General features: G+C 30.7%; 1 long non-coding RNA gene across 1 annotated transcript; it reads right to left on the reverse strand.

Moving 5' to 3' along the window:
- Positions 1–488: 488 nt before the first annotated feature.
- LOC107852059 lies at positions 489–4,361 on the reverse strand. The gene is made up of 3 exons (XR_001669258.2): positions 4,153–4,361; positions 2,092–2,181; positions 489–1,092 (listed from the first exon to the last, which is right to left on the reverse strand). It is a non-coding gene; the product is annotated as an uncharacterized LOC107852059 (long non-coding RNA).
- Between the last annotated feature and the right edge of the window lie 4,289 nt (positions 4,362–8,650).

The following is an 8,650-nucleotide window of genomic DNA, read 5'->3' on the forward strand; positions in this document are numbered from 1 at the left end:
TCTTCTTCATTCTTATATGTGACTCCGGATAAGTAGTATTTAGCACATATAAGTATGATGGCAGTTTCCCATAAGATGCTGATGGCCTACCCCTCAACTCTTCTAACGCTCTTTCCTTGGCCCAACAACATAAAATGTATGTCAAATCCATACCAAAATCTTTCTTCATGTCATTTTTTATTTCCGTCGCACTGTATTTTCGTTTGTGATTTTTGAATTTCTGCTTAACCATACCAGCTATCAACATACTAGTTGCATGAACCTTTGGATAGATCTTGTCCTTCACTGGGCAAGTATGTTCAGGTATGAATCTTCTAATTTTAAATATTCCAGTGTCTTCTATGCCTGATGCACGCATTAAGAATTCGCAGTTTCTTGATTTGCAAAATAATATATAACTGCATCAAACATGATTAAATATATTCAAAATGGATATCCAAAGTAATATTTAACAAAATCAGAGTTATATAGAATGTACATACGTTTTCTTACTAGACCTTTTACTGCGCGTTTGAAACTTTTCCCTAATTGCATAGTCCTTCATGACTGACTTTAATTTTTTTTTTTTTGTCAAGTAAACCTGACCGTCCTCAACATGCTTGTGATGTGGGTCTGAGATAATAACCTCAACAGTATCCATCTCAAAAAAATCTAATGCTTGTGTATTTTCACAAACCACCAAAACTCCTTCATTTGTTGTATTTATCACTGTTTGCAAGTTGTTACAGTTGATATCTCTTTCAGCAACACATATAGATAAACTTGCCAAGTTGCTCCCTACAACTTTATCCAAAATGCTTACATGTAAAGGAAGACAACCCATGTCTTGTATCAGTTTTTTCTGCAATATAAACACCTTCAAACCCATATCGTTATGGATTTCTATCTGCCCCGCATTAGCAGTGATTTGATATTCCACTAAAATATATTTTCTGGTTAAATCCACACTTAAGTGAGATGCCAAAACATCGTCCAGCTCAACGAATGTTGCTGATGTGCTCAACAGTATAGCATCAGTGACATATTCTTCAAAGTTCTTTTCGTACGTCCATCGGTCAGAGTGCTTCACAAGGACTGGTATGCTTCTCATTTCTACTTGATTTAACCAATAAATAAATAAAAATACATATTTGTCAGATATCACTTATTTTAACACACTATTTACAGCTTTAAGTGCAGACGAAGTTACCCAGCCAACATCTCAATTTATAAAATACATTTAAACAATATTTGTTTAAAGTTACATACAAACACAACAAAAGTTTTCAACCAAATATAGAAAATACTATATCAAACGAAAGTAAAACAGGTACGAAATATATTTTCACATATACACTTATATTCTCAAATTCCGAAAAGCAAAACAAAAATACATATGCAATGTTAACATAAATCATATAAAAAATACATATGCAGTGTTAGCATTAAGCATATAAAAAAAATACATCTGGAACATACATAATTTGTAATTTGATATGTTTTATACATATTTGTCAAATGTCACTTGTTATAACACGCACTTTTCAGATTTAAGTGCAAACAAAGTTACACAGCCAGCAACTGAATTTAAAAAATACATTTACACTACATTTAATTAAAGTAAAATATCTTTTCAAATATACATTTATACCATAGAATTTCGACAACAGAGCAAAAATACATATGCAGTGTTAACATTAAGCAAATCAAAAATACATATGCAACAGATATGTAATACTTTTGTATGAGTTCATAGAATAACATCAAATTCAACAGATGCATTCGATCATTCATTTATATAGTATTTCAGAAAAAAATTGAATCAACTTCAATTCGAACGTTGTTTACGATTTGTTCTACAGTTAAAACAATCAAAATAGCAACAAACGATCCTCAAAATAATATTCGAATACTGATTTTTCCCCATTAAAACAACTTTTAAGCTGAAATTTGCAACAGATACTTGAATTTCAATTTTACTGCTACCTTGAATCTAACTTGAGTTTGTTTTTCAATTTTTCACATACAAATTAAAGTCGACAACCAAAACTTGATAGGCACATCAGTAATGATTAAAAAAAAATAAACTGAACAACAATAATGATTATGTACCTTAAACAGTAGTAATGGTTGTATTTCAACTGACAGGTGAATCAACAATTGAATTTGATTCAATCAAATTACTGCATCGTTTGGCAATTGCTATTGATTTCGAAGAAGAATCAGTTCAGTTTGATTCAGCAAAACAGGGTAAGTTTCGAACAAATTGCTAAGAAAAGATGCAGTTGTTAATGGAAAAAAACTGAAATTTGAATTCTCAAGTTATAACGGAAGTCACGTTTTTTAAGAGTTTTAAATGGAAAAGGAATCTACATAATTACTTGATTGGTAATTATACCATATATAGCTCAACTAATTTCAGTTACTTAAGTGCAGTAATTTTTTTGTCTATGTATTTTTCCAGCAATATTTTTTAAAAATACAAAATATAAGTTGCTATAAAATGTAATTATCAAACTGTTGCTATAAAACTAATAATTAGGCTATTAAGTATTCTATATCTGAATTTTGCCCTTTTTTTTTATTTCCCATCCGGTGCCCGCATTGGAGCCTGACTAATCCGGATTGCATATTGCAGGGGCCACTAAGATGGCAACGCTCCCAACAGAGTTTCCTCCATTCCAAGATCGAACCCTCGATCTCTGATTAAGGATGGAGCAACCCCATCCACTGCACCACAACCTATGTTGGTGGCCATTTATAAGTGGAGAAAAGGCAACTACCCACTTTTTGAATCACTAATCAAACTTTAGTCACTGTTTCAAAACAATTAAATTCCATTTACTTTTGAATTTGAAAACATCATTTGGATGATCATGGCTCTAGACTAAAAACATTGGCACTTCTATATTAAGCACTATCAAATGTTTCTGTAGTTGACACTAATACGATCCAGATTTCGAGAAAAAATCTTTGAATTTCAACTTTTATCAATTCAATTTCAAGAAAATATTTACCGAGTTTGAGTTCACTTTTATAAGTTCGAACTTTAAAATTTTTATCTAACTCCATAATTGAATCCTGAAATTTTAAATGTGCGAACTTTTAAGTGTAGAAATTTCTCTTTTTAAAATTCCCTTGTTCTTCTTCTAATCAATGTGTCATTAACATTTGAACTACTTATATTAAGTACTTAAATTAGTCATTAATTATGTTAAACGTGCATCTTATCTTTCAGAATAATGTATGACACATGATGCACTAAATGAACGTATGTGAAAAACAGACCTCTCAATGTGTAGCACCAATTCAATGGCCTCTTTCTATTTACCATTTTAAGAAGAAAGTTAAAATAGACAAAATAAAACCAACATTAGCATATTCTAACCATGATGTAACATATGACAATTTGGATCCATTCATCTCAAAGAAAATGAGGTAACGTTTGGTGCTAATCTTACCCTTTATGAAGGCAAAAAAAAAATGTGCAATCATAACAAAATTAATTATTTCAAGACGCAGGATGCAAAGTCTGAATTTAAAGTTTATAGATCCTAATTAATAAAATTAATATCGGACATGTAACTCGTTTTAGTTATTGATTCAGAATTAAGTATTTATATAATATCTAATAAATTTCTAATATAAATATAAGTCTAAACAACAACTACTAAATTCATTTGAATTCATAGTTTTAAGCTCCCATTTGGCCATTGAGAGTACTTTTTTTTTTTTCAAAAGAAAAAGTTGAAAACGTTGTTTGATCATGAAATTTGACCAGTTTTTGAAATTCTGTCTTTAAAAAAATTTCAAATTTCAACTTTTAAAAATTGATCCGTTTTTATAGTGAATTTCACTTCCAACCATAACACTTCATTTTTTTTCAAAAGTAAAATGCATGTCCAAACACAACTTCAAATTCCAAAAATTATTTTTCCAATGAACTTCAAACTCTTTTTTTTTTTTTTTTTTTTTTCAAATTTCAACTAAATCTATGATCAAATGCTGGGTAATACCTTTCAACATTTCAAAAATTGTTTCGCAAAAAAATGGTGCCTTGTTTTGGGTTTATTCACAAGTATGGAATCTTTATGCACCGTTCAATTAGCTACAAATCAAAGTACATTGATAAAATGTGATAGGTTTTAAAAGGGGAAAAGGTTCGAAATATACCTAAATTTTTGTGAAATTTGCTGTAACACGCCTCAACTTTGCGGGATATGACCCTCCTCAACTATTTTTTAACATATTTTTGTGACATATATTTGTCATGTCGAACCACTTCAGACCTTTTAAAAAAGAATAAAAGGGAACAATGAAGGATGGGGTGAATATATAGGAGGAAAAAACAGGCTTCGAAACTTTGTACTATATGATAGACATGTTTCTATCAACTCAATAATTTCTATTAATTGGAAAGTTTTTGGCACTGATTATAAAGTGGAATTGGATTCATGGAGTGATGGAATTCTGATTTTTGATGTTCACATGTCAACATATATTCCTATTTCCTCCTTATCAACATATACGTAAGTAGAATCAAAATCGATGAGTATATAACTTTTAAATCTTTACGTCTGAACGATATTATTAGTTTATATTAATGACTTCAGAATTTAAAGTTTGTTGAAAGTTTAAAGTTTTTCAACATATGTACATATATGCTCATAATTGTCAAAGATACTTAGTTGAATCCGTTTATTACACTCTTACTCTTAGGTCATCGGCCATCGCCTTTATTGTGAGTTGAACTGAGTCCATTAATTTTTCCTCGATTTATATACGCACATATAAGAAAAGTTGAAATTAATATAAAAGATCACACTCATTCTGAATTTACCGAGAATATGCTCGATCTTTCGGACATCTGCCCAATGGTAGATCGAGTCACCTTAGGCGAAGGATAGTTTGGTACACAATGTATCGTTCGTCGAAAAATTAGTTATGAGCAGAGGTGGAGCTAGCCTATTAAAGGGGGGTTCGGACGAACTTCCTTCGATGGAAAATTATATTATTGATATATGGTTAAAATGATTTTTATTTATATATTCTAGATGTTGAACTTCCTTCGATGAGTTTTTCTTTAGATTTTAAACTCCCTAAGTACAAATCCTGGCTCCGGCTCTGGTTATGAGCATTTGTTTGTATAAAAGGTTCAACGAATTATATGAGTGTATATTTAATTTTTACACACCCATAATATAACGAGAAGAAAATTTATACATTTTTCGTCAAATTTCATAATGATTTCATGCACCAAAATAAACGTATTTTGGGTATTCATAGAAAGAAAAGTGTTGTAAGTAAAGTATATTCAAAGTAAGATTAATTCAACTTCTCATCAGACTTAAACAGAAATTAAGTGTAAAAGTGAACTACATGAAATATGTTGGATTGGCCAATTTTAAGCAAGAAAAATAAAATATCTTCAACAACTTATCTTCACCCATGTACCGAACAATGTGGTCTAATGGTCGATAAGTGGATTGAAAACATGAATTCTCAAGTTCAAATTTCAATAGAGACAAAAAACACTAGATGGTCCTTCCCGTCTGGTCCAGCCTTGGTGGATAGAATTACTGTTGGGTTCATAGTATATGAAAGAAGTGTGAACGGTAAAATGGAAAGTAAAATAGTGGAGGGAAGGAGACACTAAAATGGAAAGTGTACTCCCAAATTAGAAAGTTTACTCTTTCTCCCACATTGGCAGAAAAAGAGAACTTGGAAGTGTTTATAATCAAGAACACTTACTCCACATGGTAAGTGAGGCAAGAAATAAAAGATGCCTTGGGCCGTTGTCGTCGTCGCTCGCTCGGTTTTGAACTTGGATTTGGAAAATCGATCAATGAGATCTATCTTTTTGGACAAAATTTATTCGAGATCCGAACATACCAAAAGAAAAACGCAGGAAAAATTTTCTGATACTCCATTTATATATATATATATATATATGCATACAGTAACAGTTGCAATGTTTCGAACAGAACTGATGCTTCAGTTGCACTGTTTCAAGTGAACTGATGCACTGCTTCATGAACCGATTCGTGTTTCAGAAGGATGCAATCCTTCAACGAAGTAACACACTGTTTCACGAAATGAGATGACTGTTCGGGAAAAGATGCACTCTTTGATGAACCGATATGAATTTTCAGAAAGAGGTGCAACCTTTAAAGTGCACCATTGCCTCTTTTCAGAAGAGGCATGTTGTGGCTATATAAACCTGCTTTTATTCACAGGTTTAGATACGAAAATTTTAGAATAAAAACACTCTTCTTGACTTAAAAATATTCTTTGTGATCACTCAAAACGTTCAGTGAGTTCGACGATACTCCAATTGTTTAGGGTACCGCTACAGTTGGTTTGTTTGGCCATTTTATCTTGGGAGAAAAAATTTCACAACCTCGGGTACAGTGAGGGGAATTATTTCCTTAAGGAAACTCCGTGAATTCGGACGACTTGGCCAGTTCTGCTTCATCTTTATTTCTGAAAATAAAATACACCTCTTATAAAGATCACTTTGATCTTGGGTTGAGGGTATTTTTTGTACTTCATTGTGTTCTTAATTAGCTTGTTCTTAAATTTGAACTACTTGAAGTGGTCGTTTCTAGTATACAGATTCTTGTACCCGTAGAAGGAAGAATAACAATTACCTGATATTATATCTCATGCTGATGGAAAATGACAAGTATCCCTTGAAATTAGTTGACATACACGAAAGTTAGCTAGCCGAAACACCATGATTATCAAAAAAATAAAAACTTATTTTCACCCGTTTACAAGTTGAATAATGATTATTTCCCATTAGTACATCATTAAATTGAAGGAAAGCCTTGGAGTAATGCGTAAAATTATTGTCGTGAGATCACGAGGTCACAAATTTAAGCTTTAAAAATAATTACTTATAGAAATATAGAAGGTAAAACTGCATATAATATATCTATATAATGAAACTCTTTTCCAAAACATATGCATAATAAAAAATTTAGTTCACTGACCTGCCCCTTTTCTCTCCACATCAATAAATTTTAAAATGAGAGATAAGAAGTATACATATATATTGAGCCCATTGGGACTTGTCTGTCCATAATTTGCATAAAAAGGAATCATAATGGGAGTATTGGTGAAAAGGGGCGGTGACTATGGATGTAAAGGCTCTATGCACATTAATTGGCCACAGTTTAATGCTCTTTTCATAGTTGAATAAATATGCCCGTTCATCTTTTTTTTGTCACGTTTTACTTCTCGAGTATTCAATTGCATGAATTTTAATCAATATTTAAGATAGTTTTTCATAATATTAATATCAGATAGAATGCAATCTATAATATTTGTCATATAATTTTCAAACATCTACATATTAAATTTAAAATACTGAACTAATCAAATTTTATTTAACTCCAAAAATTAATTAAATAAACTTTCGTAAAGAGAAACACAACCGATAAAAATGAATGGAGAAAGTATAGAAGCAAAGACAAGGGATATAGTGGCATTAATCTTCTTGTCCACGAGGAAAAGGTCCAAACGACCTATTTTTATGTCTAAGTTACTTTAATAACTCTGTAAGATATTTATCTTTAGGCTCGCTAGATATACTTTACTCTTTTTGTAAAATCTAAGCATAAGATGTGCACTAACTCGACTAATTTAAATTCATATAATCTATTAAAAGAAAATTACATTATGTTAAAACTTGTGATTAAGAGGAAGTATTGATATCCCTCCCACCAAAATAAAATTATTTGTATACAAATTGATGGGACAATTGATACTCTCTTCAATTTTCCTCTTCTACTACTTCTTTTCTAGTACTTAATATTCACTATTTGGATTATTATCATCTAATACTATTTGATATCATTAGCTTTATTCAATTATGTATCATGTAAGGCCTTATTAAAAAGAGAAGTAACCCTACTAGAAATTTTCTCATTTTAAAAGATTCGAACTTAAAATTTCTAATTAAAAGAGAAGGATATACTATAATTTTTTTTAACTTAATTAATTCACCAACCACACACTTCATAACTAACAAGTTAATTAGAATTTATTGCTTTTGGTAAAGAAATGACAAAGTTGAGTTGGATTTACTTAAAGTACTTAAACTTAAAAGTATATACTTATTTTTCCCCTCTCTCATTTGCAAAAGACGTCTAACAGTATCTTGCAGAAATATAAGGTGAGACTTTGTATAATAGATTCTTGTAGTTCGGTCATTCCTTAGTCTCATGCAGAAATATAAAATAAGATTGCATACAATATATCCTTATAGTTCGGCCCTTCTCTAAATCTCATGCATAGCAGGAGCTTTTGTACACCGAGACACCTTTTTCAAATGCATTGGGTTTTCATCCAACTGAATTTGGATGTTCTTGAAAATAAAGTTTGGCCAATTATTTACTCATAATTTACTTTTACGTTTTTTCACATCTAAACAATTAATGTTTCTCCCAGTCCATTTATGTTGAAGGTTGTTTAAGATTTTATCAGTAATAATTATCCATTCTAGATAGGTCAAAGTTTATATGAAAAAAAGAAAAGAAAAAGTGTTCGTTTCAGTTAGTTGATTGTAAATAGCTGATGAATATAAATTGAATTATATAAATTAAATTAAGATTAATGTGTAAATCATTAATTTAGATTAGTTATGAATAAGTTTAACCAATTATTG

The sequence above is a fragment of the Capsicum annuum genome, chromosome 1 (assembly GCF_002878395.1).
Source record: "Capsicum annuum cultivar UCD-10X-F1 chromosome 1, UCD10Xv1.1, whole genome shotgun sequence".
Lineage (NCBI taxonomy): Eukaryota > Viridiplantae > Streptophyta > Magnoliopsida > Solanales > Solanaceae > Capsicum > Capsicum annuum.